This window comes from Macaca thibetana, chromosome 17 (assembly GCF_024542745.1).
Source record: "Macaca thibetana thibetana isolate TM-01 chromosome 17, ASM2454274v1, whole genome shotgun sequence".
Taxonomy (NCBI): Eukaryota; Metazoa; Chordata; class Mammalia; order Primates; family Cercopithecidae; genus Macaca; species Macaca thibetana.
In genome coordinates this window covers 78,441,652-78,463,834 of record NC_065594.1, presented here as the reverse complement: position 1 = coordinate 78,463,834, position 22,183 = coordinate 78,441,652, and the positions used below count along the sequence as shown (strand labels likewise).

Below are 22,183 nucleotides of genomic sequence, written 5' to 3'. Positions count from 1 at the left end.
CCTGCAACACCCAAAGGCAATCTTCAGAAAGTCACTGGCGAGGGCCATGAATGACAGAGTTTGCAGGAACTGGGCTGTGAGCATGCACAGAGCTGGTGAATGAGAGCCGAGGAGATCTGGGCAGGGCAGCAGCTCTGTCTGCTAGGGCAACCCTGCTTCCTTCTCTGCATCTGCTTTGTTCTCCTCTGTCTCTGAAAACCAACTTCCTCTGCTACCTGCATGCATCTGGGCTTGCTTGCCTTTTTTTTTTTTTTTTTTTTTTTTGAGACGGAGTCTCTTTTTTTTTGCCCAGGTTGGAGTGCACTGGTGCAATCTTGGCTCACTGCAACCTCCACCACCACGCCCAGTTAATTTTTGTATTTTTAGTAGAGATGAGGTTTCTCATGTAAATTCCTTGAAGAGATAAACTGATAGACTCTGAGTCAAGGTACATATTCCCAGGAAAGAAAATCTATTGGCTTGATTTGAACCAGATGTCTTTGCCCCAGTTCAACACCCTACTGTGACCAAGAAGCCAACGGTAGTCGCTAGGCAACCATTGAGCCATCGAGTGCAGGGTTTTAGTGTGTGTGTGTGTGTATGTGTGTGTGTGTGTTGCTATATCTGGGCAGAGGAATGGGCAAAACAACAGATTCTCAGAAAGCACCAGAATAGGCCTGGCCTGGCCCACTTGGAATTGGATCCCCTGTTCTGGGTTCAGCGAAGCAGATGTCAAAAATGTCCATGGGAGGGGTGGTCAAAAATGTCCATGGTGGCTCACGCCTGTAATCTCAGCACTTTGGGAGACCAAGGCGGGCAGATAACCTGAGGTCGGGAGTTTGAGACCAGCCTGGCCAACATGGAGAAACCCCATCTCTACTAAAAATGCAAAACATTAGCCTGGCATGGTGGCGCATGCCTGTAAGCCCAGCTACTCGGGAGGCTGAGGTAGGAGAATCGCTTGAACCTGGGAGGCGGAGGTTGAGGTGAGCCAAGATCTCACCATTGCACTCCAGGCTGGGCAACAAGAGTGAAACTCCATCTGAAAAATAAATAAATAAATAAAAAAGTCCGGCCGGGCGCGGTGGCTCACGCCTGTAATCCCAGCACTTTGGGAGGCCAAGGCGGGTGGATCACGAGGTCAGGAGATCAAGACCATCCTGGCGAACACGGTGAAACCCCATCTCTACTAAAAAATACAAAAACTAGCCGGGCGCGGTGGTGGGCGCCTATAGTCCCAGCTACTCGGGAGGATGAGGCAGGAGAATGGCGTGAACCCGGGAGGCGGAGCTTGCAGTGAGCAGAGATGGCGCCACTGCCCTCCAGCCTGGGCGACAGAGCGAGACTCCGTCTCAAAAAAAAAAAAAAAAAAAAAAAAGTCCAGGGAAAAGAAATAGATCTCACTCCACTCCAAAGCTTAGTTGGCTCAAGAGGCACAAAGGCTTCACAAAAGCAAAATTCTGAAGAATCTATAACAAAATGACAAGCGATGCTCTTTTTTGAAAAAGAAATGGGAAGATATCTAAAGACAGCAGGGTCATGCATGGGTGACACCCCCAAGGACAGATGATAAACCATAGTGTACACAGACAGAAGGAGGCACACAGAATCAAGTAAACAATGGTTATTGAACTGAACAAATAATCCTGAGAACCCAAAGAACAAATATTCAAGAGCTTATAAAAATAGATGTATTTGAATAAGAAGAAGAATGAAGAGGTTACTCGCTGCTCACGCCTGGGGATCATGTTCAGTGGTGAGTGTGGGAAAGCGGGCCTTAGCAGGCATATTGTTAAGTGGAAAAGGCAGTTTTTTTTTTTTTTTTTTTTTTCTTTGAGATGGAGTTTCACTCTTGTTGCCCAGGCTGGAGTGCAGTGGCGCGATCTCAGCTCACTGCAGCCTCCACCTCCCGGGTTCAAGCAATTCTCCTGCCTCAGCCTTTTGAGTACCTGGGATTACAGGCGCCCACCACCATGCCCAGCTAATTTTTGTATTTTTAGTGGAGACAGGGTTTCACCATGTTGGCCAGGCTGGTCTTGAACTCCTGACTTCAGGTGATCTGCCCACCTCGGCCTCCCAAAGTGTTGGGATTACAGGCATGAGCCTCCACGCCCAGCCCGCCAGTGGAATGTTTGGTATACATGATTACACTTCTATTTTTCCATTATCAATGAAGGGGTCTGGGTGTTGGGTTTATTGGCTTTTTCTTCTCTTGGCCATCTTTTCTCTATTTTTGTAAAAGACTTCCAAGCTTTAAAGCAGGCCAATAGCTTCTCCCTCTTGGGAATACGAAAGTGGGACCCAGAGTCTAACAATCTAGCTCTTCCAGGAATTTACGTGAGTAGAAACTTCCACTGTATAACGAGAATAAAGTTAGGCAATGAGAGAAAAAAGTAGAACTATTTCATTTCAATTTAATTTTTTAAAATAAAAATGTTCCAACTAGAATGAAGAGAACACACATCCTTAAGAGGGCATAAAGTCCTAGATAGAGTTCACAAGACAAGATCTAGATGTTTTAAATGAGGTCAGGCGCGGTGGCTCACACCTGTAATCCCAACACTTTGGGAGGCTGAGGTGGACAGATCACTTGAGATCGAGACCATCCTGGCCAACATGGTGAAACCCTGTCTCTACAAAAAATACAAAAATAAGCTAGGTGTGGTGGCACGTGTCTACAGTCCCAGCTACTCGGGAGGCTGAGACACGAGAATCGCTTGAACCTGGGAGGCGGAGGTTGCAGGGAACCGAGATAGCACCAGTGCACTCCAGCCTGAGCAAGACCTTGTCTCAAATAAATATATAAATAAATAAAAAACAGATGTTTTAAATGAGTTTAAGACTCCAGGCCCAAGCAGATTATACCCCCAGAGTTCTGTAAAAACTTTAAAATCATCTCTGGAACCACTGCTAGAAAACTAGACAAACTCAGGAAAGCTCCGAAGGGTGAAAGCTGGATCAGTGAATAGATGTTAAAGAGGCAGAAGCTGCCTTCAATGGGAGCTGTTTAGAAAGGACCTGGGAGGCAGCTGTTTCTGTGCCCAGACCTGTTCAAGCAGGAGCTTGGGTGACGGCTGTGGGAGGGATGTTGTGATGCGTATCTTCCATGAATAGAGGAAAGGACCACATCAGGATTCTCAAAGAAAGATTGGGGCTCATCAGTGGACCACAAAGTTCCCCTAAAGGACCTAAAACTGATTTAAAAACTCATATCCTCTCTTTAGTATTATTATTATTGTTATGAGAGACAGAGTCTCACTCTGTTACCCAGGCTGCAGTGCAGTGGCATGATCATAGTTCATAGAAACCTCGAACGACTGAGCTCAAGCAATCCTTCCATCTCAGCGTCCTGAGTAGCTGCGACTACAGATGTGAGCCACCATGCTAGGCTGGTTTTTATTTTATTTTTTGTGGAGGCAGGGTCTCGCTATGTTGCCCAGGCTGGTCTTGACCTCTGGGCCTCAATTGATCCTCCCACCGCGGCCTTCCAAAGCACTGGGATTATAGGCATGATCCACTGCACCCAGCCCTCTCTCAATTCTTCTCCATGATTAATGTGCAAGCCATATGTTTTCACTTTACAAACAGCCAGGATCACTTATGATCTATGTGACAGGGCCATTTCTTGGAATAATTTTTCCAACGCTTCTCCTCTCCATCCCAAAATAGACAGGACCTGTGTGCTCCCCCATGTCCCCCACTAACCCTGTGCCTCAGAGGAAATTGGGGCTACTCTGATAAGGTGAAATTGCTTTTAAAATGCTTTTTCCCTGGGCTTTATTTTTCTAAATTGGAGTTCACAAAGAAGATAATGTGCTCCTCTTTTGAGGACACCAATGAGAGAGAAGCATTTTGCCTTAGAGGCAACAAAAGGCAGCAGGAGGGATTTCTTCCAGCCAGTGGGCTCTGCTCTCTGCTTCTCCCAGGTTGTGAAGATTTCAGAAAGGCTGACTTGATGAGCAGGGCCCCAACCATAAGGCTCCCGGCCTCAAGGAAGCAGAGACCAACCAGACTGAAAGAAACCTTGGCGGGTATAAAAAATGAAGATAAGGCTGGATATGGTGGCTCACGACTGTAATCCCAACACTTTGGGAGGCAGAAGCAGGAGGTCAGGAGTTCGAGACCAGCCTGGCCAACATGATGAAACCCCATCTCTACTAAAAATACAAAAATTAGCCAGGCATGGTGGTGCGCGCCTGTCATCCCAGCTACTCAGGAGGCTGAGGTAAGAGAATCGCTTGAATCCAGGAGGGAGAAGTTGCAGTGAACCGAGATTGTACCACTGCACTCCAGCCTGGGCAACAGACTGAGACTCCTTGTCAAAATAAAAGTAAAATAAAATAAAATTAGTTGGACATGGTGGCATGCACCTCTAGTCCCAGCTACTCAAGAGGCTGAGGTGGGAGGATTGCCTCAGCCCGGGAGGTCAAGGCTGCGGTGAGCCTTTACTCCAGTCTGGGCAACAAAAAGGGACCCCATCTAAAAAAAAAAAAGAGAGAGAGAGAGTGAAGATAAAGAGAACACAAAACACAGGATGGTGTCTTGCCTGTTTTAGGCACCACAGAGAATGTCCAACTTCTGCTGTGAGCTGGGAAGAGAAGAGACCTTAACACCAATGACAATGTAATTTTCTCCCAGCCTAGGAGGCTGAGGAGTTGAAAGATTTAGTTTGATATAATGAAAACAAAGAAATTGATACTTTATGTACACTTTGAGTTTGTGAGTCAAGATTCATACCTTCCACAGCTACTAAGCATGCTACAGTTACTGGTACTAGGGTTAGAAGTGACTAGAATTAACACAGAGGATTTTTTTTTTTTTTTTTTTGAGACGAAATCTTCCACTGTTGCCTGGGCTGGAGTTCAATGGTGTGATCTCAGCTCCCTGCAACCTCCACCTCCAGGGTTCAAGCAATTCTCCTGCCTCAGCCTCTGGAGTAACTGGGACTACAGGTGTGCGCCACCATGACCGGCTAATTTTCTATATTTTTGGTAGAGATGGGCTTTCACGATGTTGGCCAGGCTGGTTTCAAACTCTTGACCTCATGATCCACCTGCCTCAGCCTCCCAAAATGCTGGGATTACAGGCGTGAGTCACCACGCCTGGCGGATTCTAAGCCGGGTACTTTGCCGAAGTCTGACTGGCAGCTTGAAGTTCTTGGTGACTTGGCTGCCCTTGTGATTGTTGGGATCCTGCAGTTCGGGGAAAGGATGCTGTTTATCTGGACATTAATGATGCTGTCTCCAATTGCTGCTACTTCAGTCCTGCTTCATTTTATTGATGAATACTCTTAGTTTAGTGATGAATACTCTTAATTTAGTTCATCATCAGTTCCGTGACTACTAATTTCCATTACTATCACTGTTTATTTTTATGCTCAGGTTGCCCCCATGTTTGACCACTGGGGACTCCTTCAAGCTGGTTCCACTGTCTTTTTGATACTCTCCATCAGCCTTGGAGCTACTGTCTATCTAACATGTTTCAGGGTCATTTTGTACTTCCCCTGCCCCAGCCCTAGAGCCAGCCATTTCTAAAAAGAGCCCTGGTTTATCTTAGTAGAGAATGGCATTTAGAAACCAAGATCCCAGTTCTAAGCATGCTCATTCTTCCTAGTGTGTCATTGCTTCTAGGCCCTTTCAGCAGATAGAGCTAGGAAATGGTGTGTGTGTGTGTGCACATGTATATAAACATATATACGTAGGTCCGTCTCTATCTCTATTAATCCATAGAAAACCATGAGTTCACATGGATACATCCAACACCACAGGGTACATTCTAGTCTTCACTCTGTCCGTATTTATTTATTTATTTATTTATTTTATTTTTATTTTTATTTTTTTGAGACGGAGTCTCGCTCTGTCACCCAGGCTGGAGTGCAGTGGCCGGATCTCAGCTCACTGCAAGCTCCGCCTCCCAGGTTTACGCCATTCTCCTGCCTCAGCCTCCTGAGTAGCTGGGACTACAGACGCCTGCCACCTCGCCCGGCTAGTTTTTTTGTATTTTTTAGTAGAGACGTGGTTTCACCGTGTTAGCCAGGATGGTCTCGATCTCCTGATCTTGTGATCCGCCCATCTCGCTCTGTCCATATTTATAATGCCCTTTTACAAGAGCAAGAAGCATAGTTCTCATTATCATCTGCTACAGACTTGAGGACACAGAAAATACTTCCAGAGATAAGTTTTACCATGCGAGAAGTGCGTCTACTACCTAGAGTTAACTATTTCTTTATAGCTCTTTTTCTAAGGTAAAATTTACACACACATATATAGAAAGAGACAGAGCGCACATACAATTTTTTATATATACGCTCTCGCTCTCTCTCTCTCTCTATATATATATAAAGAAATAAAGAGAGCATACAATTCAATGAGTTTTGATGAGTGCATAAACCATACAGTCCACATACTTATTAAAATATGGGCAATTCCTATCATCTCAGAAAGTTCTCTCATACTTCTTTGCAGTTAATCCCTGTACTCTACCAGAGACAGCCACTGCTCTAATCACCTCCCCTTCAATGGATTAGCTTTGCCTGCTCTTTTTTTTTTTTTTTTTTTTTTTTTTGAGATGGAGTCTTGCTGTATTGCCCAGGCTGGAATGCATGCAGTGATACAATCTCAGCTCACTGCAACCTCTGTCCCCTCAGTTCAAGCAATTCTCCTGCCTCAGCCTCCTGAGTAGCTAGGACTATAGGTGCACACCACCATGCCCAGCAAATTTTTGTATTTTTAGTAGAGATTGTATTTTGTATTTTTAGTAGGGTTTCGCCATGTTGGCCAGGCTGGTCTTGAACTCCCGACCTCAGATGATTCACCCACCTTGGCATCCCAAAGTTCTGGGATTACAAGCATTAGCCACCATGCCTGGCCAGCTCTTTTTTTTTTTTTTTTTTTTTTTTTTTTTTTTTTGAAACAAGGTTTTCCTCTGTTACCCAGGCTGGAGTGCAGTGGTGCAATCTTGGCTCACTGCAGCCTCAACTTCCTGGGCTCAAGCAATGCCCCAACCTCAGCCTCCCAAGTAGCTGGGACTACAGGTGCACGCCACTATGCCTAGCTAATTTTTCTATTAGAGATATTAGAGATGGGGTTTTGCCGTGTTGCCCAGGCTGGTCTTGAACTCCTGAGCTCAAGTGACCTGCCCACCTCAGCCTCCCAAAGTGCTGGGATTACAGGTGTGAGCCACCATGTCCAGCCTGCCTGTTCTTTAACTTATGTAAGTGGAATCTTGTAGGCCGGGTACAGTGACTTATGCCTGTAATCGCAGCACTTTGGGAGGCTGAAGCTGGAGGATCACTTGAGGCCAGGAGTTTAATACCAGCTTGGGCAACAAAGCAAGACCCTATCTCATGTTGTTGCATGTATCAGTCGTCCATTCTTCTTTGTGGCTGAGCAGGATTTCAGTGGACAGATATACCACAATTTGTTTATGCATTCTCTTGTTGATGAACTTCAGGATTGTTTCCAGGTTGGGGCTATTGTGAATAAAGCTGCTATGAACATTCTTAGCAAATAGGAGAAAAAAATAACAATTGTACTGAACTTTTTTTTTTTTTTTTAAGGCAGGGTCTCCCTCTGTCACCCAGGCTGGAGTGCAGTGGCATTATCTCAGCTCACTACAACCTCTGCCTCTCAGGTTCAAGCAATTCTCCTGCCTCAGCCTCACTAGTAGCTGGAACTACAGGCACATGCCACCATGCCCAATTAATTTTTGTATTTTAGTAGAGATGGGGTTTGACCATGTTGGGCAGGCTGGTCTCGAACTCCTGACCTCAGATGATCCGCCCACCTTGACTTTCCAAAGTGCTGAGGTTACAGGTGTGAGCCACCACACCTGGCCTGTATCAAACATTATTTCTGCTGCATCTCCTCTTCTCAGTTCACCACTGTCTCCAAGCATTGGCCCAGCAGCAGGTGTAATCTGAAGGCACCTCACCTCAGCTGCCTCACATAGCTAGACTTCTCCAGCTCTGCAGTGTGGTACCCATGCCTGTGGAAACGTAAAGCTGGTGGATAAATGCTTCCCCTTCTACCTCTAGGGTGGGCAATTCTAGAGCCTGTTCTACATGGCCCATCAGAAGGCTCCAGAAGGATTGCACCCCACTTGCCCATGTGCCAACTGACTCATCACGCACCTGCCATTGGCTTCCCCTCCTCCACATTGCATAATCCCTTACTTCTGTTCTCTAGGATCACTAGTCCACACAAACACCCATATGCAAGCCCTTGTCCCAGGCTCTGCCTCTGGGAGGAATGCAATATAAGACAGCAGCTTCTGCCGGGCGCGGTGGCTCACGCCTGTAATCCCAGCGCTTTGGGAGGCTGAGGCGGGCGGATCACAAGGTCAGGAGATCGAGACCACGGTGAAACCCCGTCTCTACTAAAAATACAAAAAACTAGCCGGGCGCGGTTGTGGGCGCCTGTAGTCCCAGCTACTCGGGAGGCTGAGGCAGGAGAATGGCGTGAACCCGGGAGGCGGAGCTTGCAGTGAGCCGAGATCGCGCCACTGCACTCCAGCCTGGGCGACAGAGCGAGACTCCGTCTCAAAAAAAAAAAAAAAAAAAGACAGCAGCTTCAGCAAATTATTTAGATGCATTCAGTCAAATGGCAGAGGTAAAACCTAAAAGTGTTAAAGAATAACTATATTACACTGCTCTCCTCTAACTTGGAGGTTTCTCTCTCTCTCTCTTAATCCTTCCCTCTCTCCCTCCCTCCCTCCCTCTCATCATCACCTATAAGATGCATTTCAATTTCAGAAATATTAAAATCTAGAATACCATGCATCTTCCGTTCAAGTACATATTGTTGTCTGCTTGTTTAGTATCTGTCTGCCTCACTCTTGTCATTTTCACCAGGACAGAGATGGAGTCTGACTCAAACATTGATGAACACATCATAGGTGTTCAGTAAATATTTGTGAATAAGAGAATAAGGGACAGCAAGAAGAGAAACTGACAAATTCTTTCCACTTTGGAATTGGTTTTGGAAGAAGAACTTTACGGGGTAGATAATTAATAAAAGATGTGAAGAGGAAAGGAAATCAGATGGAATCCCCAGGGAACTGAATGAATAAAGAGAAGATTCATGAAGAGTAAGGCTGGTACCAAGAAATAGCTTAACCACCTAGATACCCAGGGCGGAGGCTTCCTTTGGAGGCCCTCCTTCACTGGCCGGTGAGGGAGGAGAGCTAACAACCTCAGCAGAAGGCGATACTGGCCCTAATCCTCTTCCCAGTATTTAAGAGAAAAAATAGGCTCAAAATGATTATTCGAATAACCACACTTCCTAAACTGTAACCACAGCAGCTTACAGCAACTTTTCCATAAATCCTCTCCATGCTGCTTTTGTGATCCAAAAAATTCTATTTCTCAATTCCCAGCAACAGCACTTCCTACATAACAAGTTTGGATTTCACACATTAAGACGATTACTGTGGATTAATAGAACAATAGGAGGATCAAAAATGCCATGATAGTTAGACCCAGGGTCATCTGCAAACAGAAACAGGTTTTGAGGCATCTGAAGAGTGGTCCTGACGATACGTCTCTGTCTCTTTCTGGAGCATCCTGTCAGCTCCCCAAGTCAGGACCTTGGATAGACCGTAAGTGCTTCGTGTGAGGGACCAAGGAGGGATTGTGTAGACAGAGAGTAGTTTAGGAAAATGAACAGGTTTCCCCTTCTTGTCCTTGTTAAGAAATCATAGACAGGCTGGGCGCGGTGGCTCACACCTATAATCCCAGCACTTTGGGAGGCCGAAGCAGGAGGATGACCAGAGGTCAGGAGTTCAAGACCAGCCTGGCTAACATGGTGAAATCCCATTTCTACTAAAATACAAAAAAATTAGCCGGGCGTGGTGGCGGGCACCTGTAATCCCAGCTGCTCGGGAGGCTGAGGCAGCAGAATCGCTTCAACCAGGGAGGTGAAGGTTGCAGTGAGCTGAGATGGCAACATTGCACTCCAGCCTGGACAAGCGTGGAAACTCTGGCTGAAAGAAAGAGAAGAAAGAAAGAGAGAGAGAGAGATAGAAAGAGAGAAAGAGAGAAAGAAAAGAAAGGAAAAGAAAGGAAAGGAAGGAAAGAAAGGAAAGAAAAAAGAAAGGAAAGAAAAGAGAAGAGAAAAGAAAGAAGAAAGAAATCATAGCTGGATTTGCATTAGAGAATTTAGACTGGATTTTAAAAAGTAGTCTAGCGTTCTTGTCCCATCTCAGAGAAATAGCAGGGATTTCTGTCTACCAGGATGAAAAAATGTCTTCTGTGGAAAATGCTGTAAGCTTAATAGATAAAGGCAGTGTTGTTTCATGCTTTTTTTTTTTTTTTTTTTTTTTTTGAGACAGAGTCTCACTCTGTCACCCAGGCTAGAGTGTAGTGACATGATCTCAGCTCACTGCAACTTCTGCCTCCCGGGTTCAAGTGATTCTCCTGTCTCAGCCTCCCAAGTAGCTGGGACTATAGGTGTGCACCACCATGCCCGGCTAATTTCTGTATTTTTAATAGAGATGGGGTTTCACTATGTTGGCCAGGCTGGTCTCAAACTCCTGACCTCAGGTAATCTGCCCGCCTCAGCCTCCCAAAGTGCTGGGGTTACACGTGTGAGCCACTGCACCCGGCCTATGCTTGATGTTTTAAGTAGAGTTTTAACCTTTCTATTCCATCCAGAAAACTAGTAGGCATTAGGCTTGTATACCTCAGTAACAGACCAGCCAGGGGCCAATTGGATTTACTGGTTCAGAAATCTCACCATCCCTCATGTCACTGCTGTGTGGGGTGGGGACAGTGGGGCTCCCACTTAACCAGCAAATGAGCAGCTCGTGAGCTGCAGATGCCTCTGTTCTCCTATGCAGATTCAGTGAGACAGAAATGTGAACCTGGCCAAAGAGCAGGGCGGGGAGGCTGGCTGTGTCCTGATTTGGGTGTGAGCTGGTTATACAAAAGATGTCCCCAAAATGCCAGTCAAGGGAGCACTGGATTAGTTCCCCAGGGTTTGCCAGTGTTAAATAGGAGCTAGCCCCTGTCCTACCTTTGAAGATGCATCTCTCAGAAACGCTCAGAAATGCATTCTTCTGTGCAATCCCAATCAAAATTCCAGCAGGCTTTTTCACAGAACTTGACAAGCCGCTTTTTCTTTTCTTTTTTTTTTTTTTTTTTTTGAGACGGAGTCTCACTCAGTCACCCAATCTGGAGTGCGGTGGTGCGATCTCTGCCACTGCAACCTCCGCCTCCCAGATTCGAGCGATTCTCCTGCCTCAGCCTCCTGAGTAGCTGGGACTATCGGCATGCACCACCACACCAGGCTAATTTTTGTATTTTTAGTAGAGATAGGGTTTCACCATGTTGCCCAGGCTGCTCTTGAACTCCTGGCCTTATGTGATCCACCTGCGTTGGCGGTTTACAAAGTGATGTTTATAAAGTGCTGGATTACAGGCTTCAGCCACCACCCCCAGCCGACAAGCCACTTTTGAAATCCATATAGAAATGCAAAGGACCTTGAATAGCCAAAGCAACTTTGACAAAGTTGGAAGGCTATTACGACTGGATTTCAAGACTTATTAAATCCTGCAGTCATCAAGACAATGTGGGATTGGTATAAAGATGGACAAATAGACCAAAGGAGCAGAATAGAGTGCCCAGAAATAGACCACACCTATCTGAACAACTGATTTTCAACGAAGATTCAGAAAACAATTTAGATGTGCACATGGGCCTGGTGATACCATGGTGGAGCAAGAGCCCAGGTTCTCGGACGTTGCACGCCTCGTGGTGTGGTGTATGGCTGTGGCCACCTCCTACATTCGCGTCTACAACCACCAACCTTTTCAAAAGAAGTAATTCCAGATTGATGGATGAAATTTTAAAACAACAGCAAAAATTCTGGGCCTAGATTGTTCAAAATACTCACCAGAGTTTGCAAATAGTAACGACAAAGATGATGAAGTTCTAAATTGCCATTTGGCAGTGAAGGTGCCGTCCCCAGTAGACGGAAAAGCAGATATTCTGAGAGCTACTCAGGACGTTTGCCAGTTAGTAGCCCAGAAGCAAAAGCGACCCCCACAGATGTGGATGTAGCTATGTTAGGCAGTTTACTTAGTTCAAATGGTTCTCCTGATCCTGATTTAGTATTGAAGTTTGGTCCTGTGGACAGCGCATTAAACTTTCTTCCCTGGCACATCAGATTGTCTGAGATTGTCTCTTTGCCTTCCTACTTAAACATCAGTTCTGAGGACTTTTTCTCTTCCCTTCATCCGTATGCAGCTGTGACCAGCGTGTGGCAAAGCAGTGGTCATTTGTGGCATAATTGGATTTTAGGCTTTTAAAGAAAAGGACCCAAGTGACTCTGATGTTTACAAAGCACCTATGAAACCCTATACACACCTAGTCCATAATCCTCATGATTTATCAACAAACACAAGTGTCTGACTTGAGAGAAGGTGTGTGTGTGTGTCTGTGTGTGCATGTGTGAGTGCACATATGTGCATGTTGGTATGTATGGAAATAAACTTATGCATGGGGACATATTGGAGAAGGAAATACATAGACCTAGAACTTTGAGCAAGCAGCAGCGATGTTTTAGGAACTGAAATGTCACACTTAAAGTCTTCAGCCCCGACAACTTCCCTGTTTTTGTGGGGAGAAGGGGGCCTGATTACAGCTGCTCTAGTTGTGTTTGGGGGGAGGGGAATAATTTTTGTTCAGTCCTTCTTAGTGACCAAACTTTACTTTTTAAGAATAGGATATTTACTTGTTGAATTGAAGGATTCTGTGGGGTTTTTGTTTGTTTGTTTGTTTGTTTCATTGTTGTTGTTTTTGAGACAGAGTCTCGCTCTGTCGCTCAGGCTGGAGTGCAGTGGCGCGATCTTGGCTCACTGCAACCTCCATCTCTCAGGTTCAAGTGATTCTCCTGCCTCACCCTCCTGAGTTGCTGGGATTACAGGCGCCCGCCACCATGTCCGGCTAGTTTTTGTATTTTTAGTAGACACGGGGTTTCACCACGTTGGTCAGGCTGGTCTCGAACCCCTGACCTTGTGATCTACCCACCTCGGTCTCCCAAAGTGCTGGGATTACAGGCGTGAGCCACCACGCCCGGCCGCATTCTGCATTGAAAGGAGCTCCAGAGGAATGAAGTTCTGTGTTGCTCCCATGTTAAAAACTTCCTTACCTTCAGAGCAGAAGGAATACAGATCTTCAGATATCAGTCCATTTTCTTCTCTTCATTATGGTCAAACAGTGTGACTTGAGAGTGTTGCTCTGGTGTCTGTGTTCCAGACTGTGAAGATCATTTGAAAAATAACTCTTACTACATTGAAATGCAGAATTTTTAAAAGTTAAATATTAGATTAGGCAGTCAAAAAAACAAACAAGCATAAAAGGTGAATACGTTGTAATCTTCAGAGTAAAGGTGGGCACTGCTATAAAAGGAAGAAGATTTAGATTTTCTTTTTTGTTTGGTGGGCAGTATGCCATGTTATACGCAAAGTTGATTTTAAAAATATTTTCATCTGGCTGGTGTGGTGGCTCACACCTGTAATCCCAGCACTTTGGGGGCCAAGGTGGGTGGATCACTAGAGGTCAGGAGTTCGAGACCAGCCTGGCCAATGTGGTGAAACCCTATCTCTACTAAAAATATAAAAATTAGCTGGGCTTGGTGGCAAACACCTGTAACCCCAGCTACTTGGGAGGCTGAGAGGGGAGAATCGCTTGAACCAGGGAGTTGGAGGTTGCAGTGAGCTGAGATCATGCCACTGCACTCCAGCCTGGGCAACAGAGCGAGACTCCATCTTCAAAAAAAAAAAAAATTCCATCAACGAACCTCTTTCTCTTTGGAATAGCACATTTTAGGGCCATGGTTAATACCTGGGATTTTACTCAGTAAATCCTGATGGTTACTGTGCATCAAAGGTCTTTAAGTAGGATTGAAGGCCTGTGTGGGGAATAAAAGATTACCAAATCTATAAAAACAATTTAATTTTACGTGTTCTCTTTTATGACAGAGAACAGCACTGGTTCTGTTATTTTTAAAATGAGTAACTGATTTATTGATAAGTGTTTAATACTTCTTAAGTCACTACTGATTCTTAGAAACCATTCTTTATATTTGATAGACTGTTTTCAGAAAACTCTTGTCAACAATGGAGAATAGTTATCTAAAATCATACATTTAGAATCAAGCAGTTTAATGCTAGACCTCAGAAGTTTGAAAAATAGCCAAGAAGACTGGTTTGGAAAGCATAGTCTAGAGTTGCTCATCAAATTCTGAAGCTATGAAGAATAAACATTTCAACTTTGGGTTACAAAACCCCATTTATGATTTTATGAAATAAAAATGATTAAAAAATCAGACAATTTAGAGAAAAAACGGTAGGGTTTTCAAGAAATAGTGTTGGAAAAAAAATTGGATATTAATATGCAAGTAAAATGAACCTTGATACAATGATTCATTGAACCATTTACAAAAATTAACTCAAAATGGATCGTAGACCTATATGAAACATACTAAACTTAAAACTTATAGAAGAAAATCTTCATGAATTTAGGTAAAGTAAAGATTCTTAAGGTATGACACCTAATACATGATCCATAAGAGAAAAAAATATAAATTGGATTTTGCCAAAATTAGAAACTTCTGCTCTTTGAAAGACTGTATTAAGTAAATGAGAACACCAGTCATAGACCAGGAAGAAATATTTGCAAACAATCTGTTTGACATAGGACTTGTATCCAGGAGATAAAAGCACTCTCAAAATACTATAGTAAGAAAATTACAAAATCAATTTAAAAATAGACAAAAGATTTGAAAAGACACCTTATCTTATATTCAAAGAAGATATATGAATGGCAAGTAAACACATGAAAAGGTGCTATTTTTAGTCATCAGGGAAATGTAAGACAAAACCACAAAGCAATACCATTACACATCTATTAGAATTGCTAAAATTAAAAATACTTGGCCGTGCTCGGTGGCTCACGCCTGTAATCCCAGTACTTTGGGAGGCTGAGGTGGGTGGATCACTTGAAGTTAGGAGTTCCAGACCAGCCTGGCCAACATGGCAAAACCCCATATCTACTAAAAATACAAAAATTAGCTGGGTGTGACACGCACCTTTAATCCCAGCTACTTGGGAGGCTGAGGCAAGAGAATCACTTGAGCCTGGGAGGCGGAGGTTGCAGTGAGCCAAGATCGCGCCCCTGCCCTCCAGCCTGGGTGACAGAGTGAGACTCCATCTCAAAAAAATAAAAATAAAAAACGAAAGTAAATGACCATAGCAAATGTTGGTGAGAATATGGAGCAACTGGAACTCTCATACACTGCTGGTGGGATTGTAAAAAATTACAGCCATTTGGAAAACAAATGTTCTATGTTTTGAAATGTTAAATGCACATACAGCATATGATCCAGCTATTTTACTCCTAGATGTTTACCAAAACAAATGACAGCCTGTGTCCATACACAGACTTGTCATGAATATTTACACCAGCTTTATTTGTAATAGCCAAAACTGGAAACAACCCTGAAATCCATCAACAATAAGTTAATTATCAAATTTTCAGGCCAGGCGTAGTGGCTCATACCTATAATCCCAGTATTTTGGGAGGCTGAGACTGGTGGATCATTCGAGATCAGGAGTTCGAGACCAGCCTGACCAACATGGAGAAACCCCATCTCTACTAAAAATAAAAAATTAGCCGGGCATGGTGGTCCATGCCTGTAATCCCAGCTACGTGGGAGGCTGAGGCAGGAGAATTGCTTGAACCCAGGAGGCGGAGGTCGCAGTGAGCTGAGATCACGCCGTTGCACTCCAGCCTAGGCAACAAGAGCAAAACTCTGTCTCAAAAAAAAAAAAAAAAAAAAATTCATGTATTCATATAATGAAATACTGCTTGCATTAAAAAAGGATGAACTATATCTCTACATACAACAACATGGGTGAATCCCACAATAGTGATGCTAAGCAAATGAAGCCAGGAAGAAAGAGTACATACTATCTGACACCTGAGTGGAATTAGGAATCCGAACGATAAGGAATCCAAGATACTGCTGGGCCAGTTTGACTACATCTGTTGCCACAGCATTCCAAGGGCAATGATCTTCCCGTCTGTACTGCATGTCTCCCTCAACTGCTGCCAGCCCGTGCAGCCAACGCCATGCACTCCTGGCTTGGTTTACAACACCGTCTCCCAAGTATCTCCTCCTCTGCATTAGTTAGAAATCCAAATGCAGTTAGACACTTAGGAATCTAAAACATAAATTGGTTTGTGTTAGAAAATACACACTAATCTATAGCGACAGGGCCAGATCAGTGGTTGCCTGGTGCAGGGATTGCAGAGAGGCTTGAGGAAACCATTGGGGATGGAAGCTGTGCTCATTATCTTGATTGCAGCGATGGTTTCACAGGTATATACATATGTCAAAACTTAGCCAACTTTACACTTTCAATATGTCTTTAGCGTATGCCAGTTATCCCTTAATAAAGGTGTTGAAACAAAAAAAAATCAGTGAATGAATGAATTAAATGAAATAAACATTCGAAAATGTGAAACATGTACAGTTAATTCTTTTTTTTCTTTCTTTTTTTTTTTTTTTTTTGAGATGGAGTCTCGCTCTGTTGCCCAGGCTGGAGTGCAGTGGCACAATCTTGGCTCACTGCAAACTTTGCCTCCAGGGTTCAAGCAATTTTCCTGCCTCAGCCTCCCAAGTAGCTGGGATTACAGGCACCCACCACCACACCCAGCTAATTTTTGTATTTTTATTAGAGACGGGGTTTCACCATCTTGGCCAGGCTGGTCTTGAACTCCTGACCTTGTGATCCACCCATCTTGGCCTCCCAAAGTGTTGGGATTACAGGTGTGAGCCACCACACCTGGCTTGATTCTTGTTATTCATGGCAGTTATGTCCTATAAAGTCACCTGAGCACTGAACTAGCGAATACCGAACCATCTCTTCTAGGGGAAAAGACAGAGGTAGGTTCCTGAGAGCCTCAGCTGACAAAATGTAAGAGCCTTACATTTTGGCTGGCATGCTCCACCACACCTGGCTAATTTTTGTATTTTTAGAAGAGACGGGGTTTCACCATGTTGGCCAGGCTGGTCTCAAACTCCTGACTTTGAATGATCCACCCACCTCGGCTTCCCAAAGTGCTGGGATTATAGGCATGAGCCACCACACCCGGCCAGCAAAGGGATTTTTTTTTAAGTTATATACCCACAAGAACAAAGGAAAAATTAAAGAGGTAATGGTTCGGGGCAGGAGGGAATAAAGAAAAACCTAGCTGGCATGCAGATAACCAAGCGGCAATTGACTCAACAGAAGAAAAAAAGCTGACGTTTCAGTTGGTGGTAGGGGAACCCTAGGAAGTAAGCTGATTTGGGTGCCCCTCAGGAGGCTCAGGTTTTCCAGGCTGCTGGTGTGGCAGGACAGGCTGCACTGTTGTTTAAGAAGCACTTAGAGCCTCAGACTCCAGCCTCTCTCCTTAGCGAAAGACAGAGGCTGCCTCTGAGGAGTTCAGGAGCCTTCTGAGCTCTCCTGAACTGAGGAACTTCGGGCTCAGCTGAGGGCAGGGATATTGCTTGGACATTTCACACTGAACGGTGCACTCCCACACTTGATTCCCAGACCCTGACAGCCAAGCATATTCCGGTAAGACCAAGGAGTGGAGAATTCCATTCTGGGAGTTCTAACCAGTGGACAAGAATGGCGGTCTTATGGGGAAGGTGTCAGTACACAGGGCAACGATGGCAGTGACCACCTCAGCAGGGTGAGGGGAGTGTCTGTGTATTGGTGGGGGTGAGGGGCGGGAGCCTGGCCAGGTGCAGGGTGTTGGTGCCCAGTGTGCTGAAGAGTGTGTCAGGCAGGGCAGCTGAGAGGGGCAGGCTGTGATACAGTTTGGCTCTGTGTCCCCACCCAAATCTCACCTTGAATTGTACTCCCATCATTCCCACATGTTGTGGGAGGGACCCAGTGGGAGTTAATTCGAATCATGGGGGTGGTTTCCCCCATGCTGTTCTCATGGTAGTGAATAAGTCTCACGAGATCTGATGGGTTTATCAAGAGTTACTGCTTTTGCATCTTCTTCATTTGCTCTTGCCGCCTTCATGTAAGAAGTGCCTTTCACCTCCCACTGTGATTCTGGGGCCTCCCCAGTCATGTAGAACTGTAAGGAAGTCCAGTTAAACCGCTTTTTCTTCCCAGTCTTGGGGATGTGTTTGTCAGCAGCTTGAAAACAGACTAATACAGGCTGCCATAACAAAATATCATAGACAGCGGGGCTTAAACAACAGAAATTTGTTTCTTCCTCATTCTGGAGGCTGGGAAGTCCAAGACCAAGGAGCTGGTAGATTAAATTCCCTGGGAGGCCTCTCTTCCTGGCTTGCAGACGGCTGCCTTCTGGTTGAGTCCTCACATGGTGCGTAGGGATGGGGAGTTGCATTCAAGCTCTCTGGAGTCTCTGCTTACTAATCTCATCATGAGGGGCCATTCTCATTATCTCGTCTAATCCTAATTACCTCCCAAAGGCCTGTTTCCAAATAAATCACATTGGATGTAATTAATTTGCGTATTAATTGGGGAGGAAGGGAACACATTCAGTCCGTAACAGTTACATACAGGGAAATTGATCAAATAAGTGAAAATACAGAAGAAAATGGGAGCCAGGGCCAGGCATGGTGACTCACACCTGTAATCCTAGCCCTTTGGGAGTCTGAGGTGGATGGATCACCTGAGGTCAGAAGTTCGAGACCAGCCTGGCCAACATGGTGAAACCCTGTCTTTACTAAGAATACACAAATACCTGACTATGGTGGCAGGTGCCTGTAATCCCAGTACTCAGGAGTCTGAGGCAGGGGAATCGCTTGAACCTGGGAGGCGGAGGTTGCAGTGAGCCGAGATCATGTCATTGCACTCCATCCTGGACAACAGAGCAAAATATCTACATACATGTGTGTGTATATATATATGTGTGTGTGTGTATATATATATGAAGGGGAAAACTAGAATGGACCCTGTATTGTTGGTTTGGAATTGGAGATACTGATTGGTGTGCACTCATGGTTTTTAATATATGTAGTTAGATACATAAAGAAATATAAATGGGCCAGGCGCAGCGGCTCATGCCTGTAATCTCAGCACTTTGGGAGGCCAAGGTGGGTGGATCATTTGAGGTCAGAGGTTCAAGACGAGCCTGGTCCACATGGTGAAACCCTGTCTCTACCAAAAATACAAAAATTAGCCAGGCAGTAGTGGCACACTCCTGTAATCCCAGCTACTCCAGAGGCTGAGGAAGGAAAATCGCTTGAACCCAAAAGGCAGAGGTTGCGGTAAGCCACAATTGCACCACTGCACTCCAGCCTGGGCAACAGAGTGAGACTCTGTCTCAAAACAAACAAACAAAAGTATAAATGTAAATGAGTGAATGTGAACATTTACACACACACACACAAGCATGCACGCACGCGCGCGCGCGCACACACACACACACATTCCTTGGCTCTGTCGCTGAAAGCTTCTGGGATCAGTGACACCCAGTAACAACGAACACACCTAGTGCCGGGATTCTTACTCCTGAATACAACTTGCCACGTAAAGAATCAGAGCTCTTTGGAGAAATGGCTGATTCCGGTGCTGGAGCAGAGAAAATACTACATGAGCCGAACCATCTTGTACCAGAAGATATGGAAATAACAAGCAATAACGGAAAGAGGTCAAAAGAACATAGAAACCAGCTTGAATGGGCTTCCACTGACAAATCTGGGTTAATTCTAAAATTGAAACAAATAATGGTAGTAAAGGATTATCGCTATCGAATAAAACAGGGATCCATAGGTCCATACTGATATAAATAAATGAATGAATGGAAAGTTGAGATGTCTATGATGTTGGCTATTATTTCTACTGTTAATCATCAGTCCTCTTCAATTAGGACACAAGATTTTTGTTTGTTTGTTTGTTTGTTTGAGACAGAGTCTTGCTCTGTCATCCAGACTAAAGTGCAGTGGCGCGATCTTGACTTGCTGCAGCCTCTGCCTCCTGGGTTCGAGCGATTCTCCTGCCTCAGCCTCCCAAATAGCTGGCACTACAGGCACCCGCCACCACACCTGGCTAATTTTTTGTATTTTTAGTAGAAATGGGGTTTCACCGTGTTAGCCAGGAAGGTCTCAATCTCCTGACCTCGTGATCCACCCGCCTTGGCCTCCCGAAGTGCTGGGATTACAGGCGTGAGCCACTGCGCCGGACCAAGATGACTTTTTCCCCTCAAAAATGAACATGGATAGTCTGTCACTGCAGGCTTCATCTTTAAGATCTTCTCATCCCTTCTTAAAACGAGTTAGCCACTTGTAAACTGGAGATTTCTTTGGCGGCATTGTCCCCATAAACTTTTCATAAAACATCACCCTTCTTCCACCTAAGTGTCACCATAAATTTTATGTTAGTTCTTGCTTCAGTTGTAGCAGAATTCATGTTGCTCTGATAGGGGTCTTTTCTTTTTTTTTTTTTTAAAGCTTTTATTATTATTTTATTTTTATTATACTTTAAGTTCTAGGGTACATGTGCACAATGTGCAGGTTTGTTACATATGTATACATGTGCCATGTTGGTGTGCTGCACCCATTAACTCGTCATTTACATTAGGTATATCTCCTAATGCTATCGCTCCCCCCTCCCCCACCCTACGACAGGCCCTGCTGTGTGATGTTCCCCATCCTGTGTCCAAGTGATCTCATTGTTCAGTTCCCACCTATGAGTGAGAACATGCAGTGTTTGGTTTTCTGTCCTTGCCATAGTTTGCTCAGAATGATGGTTTCCAGCTTCATTCATGTCCCTACAAAGGACATGAACTCATCCTTTTTTATGGCTGCATAGTATTCCATGGTGTGTATGTGCCACATTTTCTTAATCCAGTCTGGGCTCTTTTCAAACTGATGTCTTATCTTTAGTGCTTTAAACTAGATCCTGTTTAACCAGGTTATACCAAGTTAGAATGAGTTTTATTTTGATGCAAAAAATAGTGTTGAAATCCATGCATAGTTTTTTCACAATATGCGTTTTCCATGAACTTTTTGAAGACTCTTTGCATACATAATAAACACAAATAAAAACATAAAAAATATGTATATACTATATGAGATGGTGATGAGTTTTTTCAAAGTAAGATAAAGCAGGGAGGGGGCATTGAGAGTGTCAGGAATGGGAAAGGTTACAAGTTTTAGATATGGTGGCCAGTGAAAGCCTCACTAAGAAGGTAACAATGTAGTCAGAAGGTTCCAGAACAGACCAGGCGCAGTGTCTCACACCTGTAATCCCAGCACTTTGGGAGGCTGAGGCAGGCAAATCATCTGAAGTCAGGAGTTTGAGACCAGTCTAGCCAACATGGTGAAACCCCGTCTCTACCAAAAATACAAAAGTTAGCCAGGCGTGGTGGCGAGTGCCTGTAATCCCAGCTACGTGGTAGGCTGAGGCAGGAGAATCACTTGAACCCAGTAGGTGGAGGTTGCAGTGAGACAAGATCCCTCCACTGTACTCTAGTCTGGGCGACAGAGCAAGACTCCATCTCAAAAAAAAAACAAAGTGCGAGAACAAAACCTGTGGATATCAAAGGAGGATATTAGGTAAGGTTCTCTCCTAGGCTTGGAGGCAGCGGCATGCCTGGTGCACTGAGTGTTTGAGGAACAGCAATGAGGCAGATATGGCTAGAGCAGAGTGAGCCGGAGAACAAATCAGCCAGAGAAGAGGTCAGAGAGTTGGCCGAGGCTGGATCATGCAGGGCCTGGCAGGCTTTTGTGAGGCTCTGGCCTGTGCTCTCCTAGTGCAGTGGGAGCCACTGGAGGCTTTGGAGCAGAGGAGTGGCATGGTCTGACCTTTACTGTAACTGGATAACTCTGTTGAAACTAGACTCGATGGGACCGAGGATAGAAGCAAGAAAACTAACTGGAAGGCCATGGCTGTCGCTATTCAGGAGAGAGACAATGGCATCTTGGACTAAGGGGTTATCAAGGAGGTGGTGAGAAGGTGTCAGATTCTGGATGTGTGTTAAAGGTAGAGCCAAATGGATTTGCTCTCTGATCAGATATGGATGGGAGAATAAGAGCGAAATCAAAGATAGTCCTAGGGATTTTGACTTGAGCCACTGGGAAAATGGCCTTGCCATTTACTGAGATGGAAAAGGCAATGGGAGGAACAGGTGTTGGAGGGAGGATTGAGAGCTCTGTTTTGGAAAATGAAG

At 44.7% G+C, this 22,183-nt stretch overlaps 1 protein-coding gene and 1 pseudogene across 1 annotated transcript in view; one reads left to right on the top strand and one right to left on the bottom strand.

Annotated features, from left to right (window-relative positions):
- The window catches only part of UBAC2 (UBA domain containing 2), an 885,094-nt gene that overhangs the window by 769,026 nt on the left and 93,885 nt on the right, over positions 1-22,183 (bottom strand). The gene's annotated exons all lie outside the window — the stretch shown is intronic.
- LOC126940282 (dehydrodolichyl diphosphate synthase complex subunit NUS1-like) lies at positions 1,726-12,285 on the top strand (annotated as a pseudogene).